Source organism: Centroberyx affinis, unplaced genomic scaffold, assembly GCF_046629955.1.
Source record: "Centroberyx affinis isolate AG114_WGS23_722 - 3 ecotype Tasmania unplaced genomic scaffold, CSIRO-AGI_Caff_v1 ptg000331l_1, whole genome shotgun sequence".
Classification (NCBI taxonomy): Eukaryota; Metazoa; Chordata; class Actinopteri; order Beryciformes; family Berycidae; genus Centroberyx; species Centroberyx affinis.
This window is the reverse complement of record NW_027279006.1, coordinates 63082-76456: the sequence shown is the minus strand read 5'-3', so window position 1 is coordinate 76456 and position 13375 is coordinate 63082.

Sequence of the window (13375 nt, the reverse complement as noted above, 5' to 3'; positions counted from 1 at the left end):
ATTGTGTGTCTCTCCATCAGCAACAGAAACTGGATCAACGTAAACTGACAAACTGAAGAGGAATCTGACTTTACTTTGTTTTTGCACTTTATTTTCTCATTTCTAATGTTTCCAGTGAAAAGAATCTAGTCTGAACTCTGTCCTCTCTCCTGTTAGAATCACATGGAAAAGATCACAGCTGACAATGTTCTCTGTTCTAAAGAGGAACTCAGGAGCTTTTAAGTAAAATTTCAGCAGAGTAACAGTACTTCGACTTGAGTAGGACGTTTTATATATTCCTACATGGAGATTATGAGTGTGTTCATTCCCTCATTTATTCAGCCGTTCAGTCTGTCATTCTTTTATTCATGGAGCAGGGAGGAGAAGGAAGGAGAGAGTAAGGATGGAGTAATGTGATTGAATTAGAGAGAGAGAGAGAAGAGAGAGAGAGAGAGAGAGAGAGAGAGAGAGAGAGATACTTGGTCTTAAATGCCACATGCTATTGTTGATATGTGTAGAATCTGTAGAATTGTTTGTCTGTTATCTGTTATTTATTTGGCTTTATCCTTTGCAAATGCTTTGGGAGAGAGAGAGAGACAGAGAGAGAGACAGACAGAGAGACAGAGAGAGAGAGAGAGAGAGAGAGAGAGAGAGAGACAGATATATGCCAGCAGGAAGTAGATGTGTTTTGTTTTACAGGCGACAGCTGTAATAAATTATCACATTCTTTACAAGCTCTGCATCCACATACACACCACCACAATGTGTGTGTGTGTGTGTGTGTGTGTGTGTGTGTGTGCGCACATTCATGCATGTGCATGTGAATGTCAGTGTTGGTACGTATGCTTATGTGTGTTTGAGTATATATGTGTGAGTGTGTGTGAGTGTGTGTGTGTGTGTGTTGTGTATGCATTTGTATGCTTAGTATGTGTTTTGTGTGTTTTTGTGTTTGTGTCTTTCAGCTTGTGTGTGCACACTGGAGTGTATGTGTGTGTGTCTGTACATGTCCCGTGTGTAAATGTGCGCATGTATGTGTGTATGTATGTGTGTGTGTGTGTGTGTGTGTGTGTGTGTGTGTGTGTGTGTGCAGCATGCTCATTTCCATAACAAAGACGTGCTGCTAATGTCTGAAAAATTCAGTTCAATTCTACTTTACTTGCGTTTCCACATTTCATATTCACATTTTACTGCATGCTTATGGAGATTTGCTGCTTTCCTGAGGGAGAATACTGTGTCTGTGTGTGTGTGTGTGTGTGTGTGTGTGTGTGTGTGTGTGTCCTGATACAAACCAACAGAGGGCGCTGTCTGTCTTCACAAAGTCTCCCAGCTTCCTGCTTTTTATTCCAGGAGTGAGACTGAAACAAACGGCCTTCACATTCTCTCCTAACAAAAAGCCTGTTGTTAGTACAGAAGTGGGTCAAATATCATTTAATAGGATTGAATAAGAAGGAGTTTTTACATTATATATTTATTATTTATGATTATGTTCTCCCCACTGGTATCATAAACTTTCATCTCATCTTTTTTTTGTGATATGAAATCTAAATTCTATGACATTTAAATCCTAAAATCCAAAAATCTGTATTTAACTCCTTCAGTTCACCTGCTCACAACATTTTCAAGTTTAAATCCAGTAAAACATGAGATATAAGTACAAATTAGGCCTGATGTTCTTTTCAAGAGCGACTGCTTTTTTGAATCTTTGTTTATTCGGTGAAGGTTTGCTGAAGATGCTGCATGTTTTCCAGACTCTTCCTGCTTCACCTCCATGCAGATCCACACGTTCACACACTGGGAGCTGACCAGTCCACCACAGGCTGATACTGGTGGACACTGAGCAGCTGGGGATTCAGTGCCTGGCTCAAGATTTGTGTCATTTTTTATTTTCCTGGGTAACTGGGAGTCAGATGGACACAATATGGACGGGGAACCTCAGGATTCTGGTTTCTGCTGTTCTTCCCATGTTGTTCTGACATTAGTTTTCATCAGAAATCATCAGAGGAGGTAGAAGAACACAAATTCCCTACTCAAGTAAAAGTGAAAATACTCATTTAAAAATATACTCTGGTAGAAGTTGAAGTACCATTTCAAATCCTTTACTCAAGTCCAAGTATAAAAGTATGTGGACTTAAATTTACTTAAAGTATAAAAGTAAAAGTCGTTCTCTAAAAAAAGTCATGTCTAATGTTCTAAACTGGTTTTCTGTTGAGCGTTCCTCTGAATCCCAGATGAGAAAGAGTCTGCAGCTCAGATCAGGAACCTGAACCCCAGCAGCTGAATTCACTAACGTTAACTCTCTCTCTTGTTGCTTCTCTCTTCTTCGTGTTGCTTCTCTCTCTCTCTCCCTTTCCCTAATTTTTGGTGTCGCTTTGCTGAACAAGCAGCCGATCACATCTGGCTCTTGATCAGCTGCTTCCGGGATGGAAGCCGTCTGATGCTGAAAGTAATTTTTTTTTTTAGAAAATCACTTCCCGATTTCCCGAAAGTAACAAGTCTGTTTTGAAAATGTAGTGAGTAGAAAGTACAGATTTTTCTTTTGAAATGTAGTGAGTAAAAGTAAAAAGTCTTCAGTGAAAGAAAAACTTGAGTAAAGTACAGATACTTGAAAATCTTACATAAGTACAGTAATGAAGTATTTTTACTTTGTTACATCCCACCTCTGGAAATCATCAACCAAACCTTTTGAGAGATAAATCACTTGAGAGACAAGCACTTCCATAATACAAATTATTTGATAAGATAAAAATCAGAGATGAAAACACACACAAGAAAGGAAGGGAAATCAGCAGCTTGGTAAAAGTTACATTTTCAGATACAACTATCTGAAAGGAAGGAAAGTAAAACATGAGGTTGGGTCACTGAGGTGTGACACATCTGAGTAAATATTACACATGAACAGCAGATAGATATGAAATATTTACGGCGTGCGTTCTGGCTCCTGTCCACACTGATATGTGACAGCACACACAGGAAAATCAATACAAGAGTATGGGAATGTGTAAATCTCTGGTTAGTAACATTGCTGTCTGTCTGTCTTCAGTCATAACCTGAAAACTCATCTCAGTAAATCATACTTCACATCTCCCTTTCCCCCCCGCACCTCTTCCTCTCTCTCTTCTTCTGGTGCTTGCTGCAGCAGGCCGACGCTCTTGTCTTTAAAGCCGCTTTTCCACCGCATGGTACCGGTGCTCTACCGTATTTGGTGACTCATCAGATTCTGTGACCTGCAGTGTTGGTTAGGTTTAGGCATGAGGAGTGAGATGGTTGGGGTTAGGGTAAGAACATCAGGGCAGGTCACAGAATCTGATGGGTCACCAAATTCGGTGTAACACTGGCTCAACTCGACTCGACTCAACTCTACTCGCTTTTGGTAGTACCACTTGGTTTTCCACTGCAGATAGTACCCCCTCAGTGTGCCCCCCCACCCCCACAACTGGTCGTCATAGCGACCATGAAGCTGCCGTGACGTCATCTTCAACACGACACACACAGCAACAATAGGATATCGATCGCTGGATCCTTTCGTCGGCAACCAAACAGAGGAACGTCTGCACCTCCTCATTTGACCACGCCGTGGTTTTGCGGGTTGCCATTTATTTAATAGTAGTTAATTAAATTAAAATTAAGTTAAATTAAGTTTAAAAAATTGCAGCCGCTACAGTAGCTTGGCTGTTTGAATATGGCGGGTTTGTGCAGGACGTCCCGTGTCGCGCAATGATGACGATTCTCTCTGACCAATCAGTAGTCTGCAGTGTGTTCACGTCTCCTTTTGGTGTCTCCTCAGCTCGCCTGGAACCTCGATGGAGGTGCTACCAAGAAAAGTATTACCTGGTACCTGGGACCTGGTACTCGCCCGATGGAAATCCAAAAAGGCGAGTAGAGTTGAGTCGGTACGATGCGGTGGAAAAGCGTCTCAAGTTAAAGCTGCAATATGCAACTTTTTCACATTAAAATAACAAAACATAAACAGGATAATATTCCACAAAATCCCCCTGTTTGCCTGGAACTGTCTTTCTAGTGATGTTGGGGCGTTTTTTTGGGGGAGTAAATCATTTCCTGTGTGGGCGTGTCTTGTGGGCGGGGCCAGCGGTGAGCCAGGTGTGTCTGTCAAGGTGAGGCGAGCGGCCGCACAGCAGGAAGTCACAGCAACAACAAAGATGGAGGAAATCAGGAAGAAAAGAAAGAAGAGCGAAGCTGAACGTTCAGAAACATGGTGAACATCAGCATCAGATCAGCGGTGACCTGATGACATCATCAAGATGACTGACAGGTGTTGATGAGGGGGGAGGAGGGGGGCGGGGCTAACAGTGCGCTTCCTGTCTCAAGGAGAAAAGATGCAGATTGTAGCTTTAGAAAATCCTCTTTCCCTCCTCTCCTCACTCCCTGTTTCCTTCCCTATAGCTCTTCTCCATCATCCCTCTGTTCCACGTGTTACCAGGGTGACGTGACCTTTGACCCCTGCGGCCCCTAGCTGTTTGTAACGTTGTCAATCTAGAAATTGAAGCTTATTCCACCTTTGCACTCATTCCGAGTCACTCTGGATGACAGCGTCAGCTAAATGCCTGAAATGTAAATGTAAATAATTCAGCAGCGTTTACTGCAGCACAGAGCAGACAAGGCAAGCTGTCAGCTGATTTATGCTCCCCACGCCGCCGCCTGATTGGTCGGCCGCAGACGAAGGGACCGCTCATAAATATTCATTAGATTCTGTAAAAGAATTATAGATTCATATATGGAGAGAGAGAGGGAGAGAGAGAGAGAGATAGAGAGGGAGAGAGAGGGAGAGAGAGAGATAGAGGGAGAGAGAGAGAGAGATAGAGAGAGAGAGAGAGAGAGAGAGAGAGAGGAGAGAGAGAGGAAGAGATAGAGGGAGAGAGAGAGGAAGAGAGAGAGGGAGAGAGAGAGAGAGAGAGGGAGAGAGAGAGAAAGAGAGAGTTATTTCCACTCTGGCCAGTAGGAGGCGCATGAAGCTGAAAAAGTCTTATCATAGTTTGGGATTTTTTGTTAGATTTTTTTTTTTTTTTTACATAGTTTTCAATTTTTATTTCAGTTCCAGTTTAGTTGCAGTAGTTTTCAGTGTTGCTGTGGTAGTTTTAGTTTATTTCTAATATAGTTTCAGTTGTAGTTTTAGTATTTTCAGTAGGGCAGGTGTTTGTTTTAGGCATAATGACAGAAGTTCAGAACAGGTATTTTGTTATAACAGGTATTGTGTAATACAAACAATACATCATCAATTATTTCTATCTACATTTCTATCTACAATCAACATTATTTTTTCAGTTCCTGCACCTAAACAAAAACTAAAAGCATTTCACAGATTTTATTTTGTTAGTTTTACAAGTAGACAAGATAGTTTTTGGTTCAGTCTTTTCATAAAGTGTTGTTTTCATTTTTATTTCAGTTTATAACAATGTTTTTAACAACGTTTTGGTCTTAGTTTTAGTTTGATAGGGCAGTAATAATGGACTGGAAACAGCGGTGACCAAATTTCACAGAGCAACAACAACGATTGTCTCTTTTTGAGGTAGTATATGAAGACGTAATATACAAGTATAAGTAGTATAAGTAATATACAAGTATAAGTAGTATAAGTAATATATAAAGCCATCTAAAAAATAGAAATGTAAGAAACAGGACTCTTATATATCCAGTATGCACATGGTTCTCTGTTGGATGCTGACTGTTTGCACTGATGGGAAGCTGTATATGGAAGTCAGTAATAGAGAAAAAAACAATAATAAGAATAATCATAAATATAAATATAAACACAGCTTTACTGACCGGCTGTTATCAAGAAAAGAGCGAAGCCTCTTCATCAAATCAACAAAGCTTTCCCAGGCTGAATGTGAGGAAGATTATGAGGGTTTGTAGCTGTTTGTAGTTCAGAGCTGTTTCTCTTTAATGTTCACAATAATAATGTAATCTAATGTTCACAATATTCTGCATTATTCATGAATACAGAGCAGACTGGCATGAGGATGTGGAGGTAAATTATTAAAATTCGGGTAAATTTTACACTTTTTCCTTGTTGTCTTTTTCCGTCAAGGCAGCAGAACAACGGCTTCCCTCCGGATCTCTCTCTCTCTCTCTCTCTCTCTCTCTCTCTCTCTCTCCCTCTCTCTCTCTTACAGACACACCCAGGCAGACATGCATGTACACACACACACACACACACACACACACACACACACACACACACACACAGAAGACTTAGAGGTACTGCCATCTTCATTAGAGCTGAGTGCCAATGTGGCTTCTGGATTTATTGGCAGGCAGAAGGGATGCAGACGTTCCTCACACACACACACACACACACACACACACACACACACACACACACACACACACACACACACACACACACCTCCTCAGCATTCCACTCCACAGTAGCCTAGTAATAATGACCAACATCAGTGGGATCAATAGACTGGAGACAGATGAGCCTGGTTAACACACACACACACACACACACACACACACACACACACACTCACACACAAACACACTCACACACACACACACACACACACAGCCTCTATTTCACATCCTCACCATGCGAGTCAGGCGGCCTGACGCTGGTCTAAGCCGGGGGAAGATGGATGGCTACACTCACACCGCAATTAATAATGTTTTTACAAGACTGATGGCTGCGTGTGTGTGTGTGTGTGTGTGTGTGTGTGAGTGTGTGTGTGTGTGAGTGTATGTGTGTGTGTGTGTGTGTGTGTGTGTGAGAGAGAGAGAGAGAGAAGAGAGAGAGAGATCTATAGCATGATGGAAACACACGGCTGGATGCCTCGACCCCTCAGTTCTCCTGTAGAAATCATCGGCTTTAATTGGATGGTGTGAAAGAGTGTGTGTGTGTGTGTGGGTGTGGCTGTGTGTGTGAGTGTGTGTGTGTGTGCGTGCAGGTGGGTGTGGCTGTGTGTGTGTGTGTGTGTGTGTGTGTGGGCTGGGGGTGGGCATGAGCAAGGCACTAACAGCCAGATTTGGGGGTTCAATTCATTTTGTTCATTGATTAGTTGTGAAATGGAGATATTTGGAATCTATCTATCTCTCTATCTATCTATCTATCTCTCTATCTCTCTATCTATCTATCTATCTATCTATCTATCCTCCTCCTTCCTTCCTTCCTTCCCTCCTTCCTTCCTTCCTTCCTTCCCTCTCTCCCTCCTTCCTTCCCTCCTTCCTCCCTTCCTTCCTTCCTTCCCTCCTCCCTTCCTTCCTTCCCTCCTCGCTTCCTTCCTTCCTTCACTCCTTCCCTCCTTCCTTCCTGCCTTCCCTCCTCGCTAACTTCCTGCCTTCCCTCCTCGCTTCCTTCCTTCCTTCCTTCCCTCCCTCCTTCCTTCCTTCCCTCCTTCTTCCCTTCCTTCCTTCCCTCCTCCCTTCCCTCCTTCCTTCCTTCCCTCCTCCCTCCCTCCTTCCTTCCCTCCCTCCTTCCTTCCCTCTCCTTCCTCCCTTCCTTCCTTCCCTCCTTCTTCCCTTCCTTCCTTCCCTCCTCCCTTCCTTCCCTCCTTCCTTCCTGCCTTCCCTCCTTCCTTCCTTCCTTCCCTCCCTCCTTCCTTCCTTCCCTCCTCCCTCCCTCAGCAGACAGGTGTTCAGTTGCAGCCTCTCTCCTCTCCTCTCCTCTCCTCTCCTCAGGTAACAGGATCACTGCACTGATGTAACCAAAGATTCCCTCATGTTTGACCGCAGGTGTGGGATTCCTCTTCTTGACCGCCTGGTTGCCATGGCTACCAGGCGTGTCGTTAGGCGCTCGGAGTTCACAGTCAGGAAACAGACGCTGCCTTCAGGTGCTCCTCGTAAGGCTCTACTTCTGATTTCGGCTGATCGAGTGATCTATAGCTTTTATTGACCTCTATCACGACCAAGGAATTGCAGCAACATTGAAAGGGGACTGGGTGGGGGTGGGTGGGGGATTGGGAGTGTCATGAAACTCATGGGGGAGTTAGAGCAGTGATTCTCAACCTTTTTCATATCAAGGACCCTAATTTAGTACACATTTGGTCCACAGACCCCCATTTGATGAGATTTTGTCTCTTGAACCCAAATCTGAGAATATTTTTATTGTTAGATATGCTTTCATCCAGGATTCCATGGCTATCTGTATTGCAGGTAGAGAGATAACAGTGAAACTATGATCAAAACAGTCATTCTTCTACATTCTCTAATTGTGTTCTTTTAAATGAAACAATGGTGAAGTTTAACAATTCATCAATTTGCCTGGGACCCCTGGAACCAACTCAAGGACCCCTGGTGGTCCCCGGACCCAACATTGACAACCACTGAGTATGGGTCGGAAAGTGAGTTTAGAAAGCCAGGAATCTCAGCGGGTTGTGAAGTTATCATTGAGTCATCAGTATTGATCACCGATCCTATCAACCCCTCACAGGCATATTATGCTCATGGGACAGTAAAAAAAAACGTACTTATTGCACCTTTAATGAGCGCTCCATCACAATTCCGATGTTTCCGACGGCACTTGAAGGCAGCAGAGAAGGTGAAACTTTCAGCCAATCAGCGGTCGACACTGGATCCACCTGCCGCGGTCAGGTCGGGTCGGGATGAAGACGCTGGCCGGCGGATGAACTGAACAGCAAGTGTCAAAAGGTAAGAAACTCTACTTTCATGTGTAGTTTTATCTCTTTTCTTCCTCCACTGCTCTCATGGGAAGCGGCTCACTGGCTTCTTCAGTCAGGGAGGGAAAGGTACTTTTTTTGTCCACGTGCCGCAGTGTTGGGGAGATTTAAAAAGTCAACCGTTGGACAGTAACGTTCGCTAACGTTAGCTAGTTGTTGACAGGCTCCACTGTCAGAAATAACGGCTAAACTGACCGTTAAATTGACCTATGTGTTGTTTTTTGACTGGTGGCTAGTGCTAATTTCCCAACATGCTATCAATGTTTGTTTGTTTGTTTTTTTCAAATCCTAAATTTGAGGGAATAAAGCTTTCAAACTTTAGCTAGTTTAACTTTAGTAGGCTAATTGTTAGTCGACTAACAAACTCTCAACTGTCATGTTCAACCAAATGAAAAATCTGTCTATACTACTATAACGTTATTTTACTTATTCCATTTGTCTTATCCCTAAAGCTGGGTCTGTTTATTCATTTTTCTGTTGTGTTTATTTTATTTTACTTTTAATATTTATTACTTTATTTACTTCATTGATCTTCCTCATTTAACTAGGTCATTTGTTAAGCCTTTTAGTTCTCTTGATTGCAAAGCCCTTTGTAACTTTGTTCTGAAAAGTGCTGTATAAAGATTACATAATTTTATGGCACTATCACTAGGTTTCATGTATTTTTTTTTTGCCTAGGGTTAGGGTCATATCAGTCTATTCTATCTCCAGTTTGGTGTGTGTGTCATTCAGTGCATTATCACACACTGCTGTGTTCAAAATGAAATATCTGCCTTCAGAAGGAAGTGACTCTAAAAGGAAGGAATGGTGCTTTTTAGGGAAGTCGAAGAAAAGTTTCACAGACTGAGATACTGAATGAACTTTCTCTCCCCAAAATTGATAGCTAGTTTTTGGAAATGAACTCTTCATATGGATTGGTATTTCAGCCAGCTAGTCACATGCTCACTCACCTGATCCATCCATCCATCCATCCATCCATCCACCAGCGCTGTGTTGTTATGTCTAAAATAATAATCCAGAATATTTTGCTAGGTATTGTGATTGTCATTATTGATCACCATTGATTTATTACACTTTTTGCATCTTAAATCTTCTATCTAGCTTGACAATTTTCAACTACAGCCGGTATAATAAAGGAACTAAAAACAAAATTAGGCTAAATGTTTCAATATTGCCATATTTATGCTTATTAATTTAGGCACTGGGTACATATATTTTGCCTGATGTTTTGTACATGTAGGCTAACTGTCCCCATGTGTACATAAGAATCACAATCAAATTAACTTGTAATGGGCATTTGTCATTATTTTTTAACAGACTAAATGATTAATCAGAAATAAGATCGATAGATTAATCGATAATGAAAACAATGGTTAGTTGCAGCCCTACATCCATGCAGCCCTCCTCCCAGTCAGCTGGCCTACTCCCCCTGTCCCAGCAGTAGCTGTCTGTAGTTCCACTGACTGACAGCTCAGCAGTAATGTGAGCTGTCAGTCTCTCTGTCAGTCTCTCTGTCTGTACTGTCTGCCGGCTGCCCTATATAGCTCAGGTGTCTGTGCTGTCTGTGGTGCTGCGATATGTAAAGCCGTCCTGCCACACAGGCTCAGACAATTTGTCCCAATCGCAGATTCCGTTTCAGATTGCGTGTCAGATTCTGTTCCTCCTCCAGTGAAGGATTCTGGTCCCACAGCAGGAACTGGACTGGACATTTCCACCTGCTGGTCTCATGAAAAGTTTAACTAACGCTTCAGTTTAGCAGCTAAAACAGTTTGGTTCAGGTGAGCTTCAGGTTTCGCTCAAGGTTCAATAAATGAAAACTTGTCGTCATGAGTTGGGAGTTGAACCATCCGCCCCCCCTCCCGACCTCTGACCTCCAACCTCCGACCTCCACACCCTGACTGTCCACTGTCAAACTACTTCCTGTTTCTAGTCCTGTCTCCCCCCCCTGACCTCCACACCCTGACTGTCCACTGTCAAACTACTTCGTGTTTCTAGTCTTGTCTCCTCCAGCTGATCCTCTCCTGCTGGGGAAACACATTTCTTTTAGGGCTGGGTGATAATTCAATATTATCTATCGTCTTTCAGTGGAATCATATCGTGATGATATGAAGATATTTTAATATCGTGACACACATCTCTGCTGTCTGAATTTTTTTATTTTTTTTTAACCTCTATTTATTCAGGGGGAGGTTCACTGAGAGCAATGCTCTCTTTTTCAGGAACGCCCTGATCACATTCACACCTGGAAGCTGACCAGTACAACCACAGTCTGATCTGCTGGCCACTGAGCAGCTCCACTGGAGCGGTTGGGGTTAAGGGCCTTGCTCAAGGGCACCTCAGTGGTGGTAATGAGGGAGGGAATAGCACTGCTTTTCAGTTTCCCCACCCAGATTTATCCTGCCGGTCCGGGGGATTGAACCGACGACCTTCCGGTCACAAGCTCGCTTCTCTAACCTTTAGGCCACCACTGCCCACGAATTGATGATGATAAGCAAATTTTACTTAAAAACTCTGATAAAATGAGGTATGGTAGGAATATTATTTGAATATTTCTGTTTTGTTTGACATCACACCATTCGGTTCAATGAGATGAACATTAATTTGTTTATTTAACGTGATTTTGCATACATTAACCATATCGTGATATATATTGATATCGAGAAAAATCCTTATGATTATCGTGATATTGATTTCAACCATATCACCCAGCCCTAATTTCTCTCATTCAGGAGACACATATTTGCATTTTAATAGATTTTTATCCTGTTATCCTTGCAGCGCGACTCTATGGAAATAACCTCACTGATAATTACTGAGGCTAATGTTTCTAATGTGATTACTGTAAAGTGGTAATCTGCAACATGAGGTGACATATTTCTATGAAAAATGCCTATTAATATTAATTATTTATTTAATTTTCTAGCACGCCAATGCCATTGCTAGATTTACTAGATTGTAATAGAGTGAGAATAAATATGACCAGAAGGGATTTTCAGTTTCTGTTTTGCAGCTGTAGGTCGTTTTCTGGATCAAGTTTCCAGCAGGAACACTTTCTGTCTTTTGAGACAGACTGACCTCTTCTTCCCTGTGAATCTCCCATGATTCATAGCTTGAGCACGTAGACTGTGAATAACCAACCTGGTTTCTTTCTTCCAATACAGGATGAGGCCTCCTGAAGAAGGCAAGTCCTCCTCTTCCCCCTCCCCCTCCTCCTCCTCCTCCTCAGCCTCAGCCGGGCCTGGAGGGGCGGCCCAGGAGGACCTCCCACCACCAGAGAAGAAGAAGAAGAAAAAGAGGTAGATATAATGATAGTTTGACATTGTGTGTGAAGACTGTCAGTGTGGCACGGAGCAAATCTCTGACATCACATGAGTGACTTGACGTTTTCCTTCAATTTTGTGTTGATGAAGTGTCAGCGTTTTTAAGTGTGTGAGTGTGTATGCGTGTGTGTGAGTGTGTGTATGTGTGAGTGTGTGTGTGTGTGTGTGTGTGTGTGTGGCGTGACTGCTCTCTCCTCTCTGGTTACACTGCCTGGTCAGTTAAAACAGGCCTCCCTCCTTCTCTCTCTCTTATTCTTCCTCTCTCTTTCTTCCCTGCCTCCCCGCCCCCCAACGTCTTCCTCTCGCTCCCTTTTTTTTGTGTGTGTATGTACATGTGTATGTGTGTGTGTGTCTGTGTCTTTGTGTGTGTGTGTGTGTGTGTGTGTGTGTGTGGTGGTGGCGGCTGTGAGGGAGCTTTACAAGCAATCTCTTTACTGCTTTGTGTGGTGCACACCTACTTTTACTACCCTAGACCACAGTGGAGAGAGAGCTGAACACACACACACACACACACACACACACACACACACACACAGGCAGTTCCAATAAGCGGCATGTGAATGATGTAGGCCGGTTGGTTTGGTATTGAGCTCTCTCCAACTCTGTTTACGAGGAAGCTGGAGGGGGGAGAGAGAGAGAGACAGAGAGAGAGAGACAGAGACAGAGAGAAAGAGAGAGAGAGACAGATAGAGAAAGAAGAGAGAGAGAGACATAGAGAGAGAGAGAGAGAGACAGACAGACAGAGAGAGACACATAGAGAGAAAGAGAGAGAGAGACAGGTAGAGAGACACAGTTAGAGAAAGAAGAGAGAGACAGAGAGAGAGACAGAGAGAAGAGAGAGAGACAGACAGAGAGAAGAGAGAGAGAGACATAGAGAGAGAGAGAGAGAGAAAGAGAGAAGAGAGAGAGAGAGACAGAGAGAGACAGACAGAGAGAAGAGAGAGACAGAGAGAAGAGAGAGAGACAGAAAAGAGAGAGAGAGAGAGACAGAGAAGAGAGAGAGACAGAGAGAAGAGAGACAGAGAGAGAGACAGAGAAGAGAGAGAGAGAGACGGAGAGAGAGACAGAGAGACATTAGCTTAATTGTAGTCGGGTGTGTGTCTACAGCAAGGTCCCCGTCACTCGTGGTGTTCAGTAGTTCAGTACTGAAGAGTGAGAATAACCTTCCTTTCCTATTGGCTGACATTAGAGGCAGGCAGTATTAAAAGGCCCATGGTGTAGGAATTCAAATAGTCCTCTGTTTATATACAAATATGATCAAAGATGTTTAATGAAGACGTTGTTAAAATCAGATCCGTCCAATCGGGCCAGTTTTCTAGCATTTGACTGCTGCTGTCGGCCAATCGGGGTCCAGTATTGTGACGACTTAAGTCTTCACATTCATTCAGTTTAACTCATTCAATTCAACTTTGAACTAAACTAGCCTACATTTATATATGC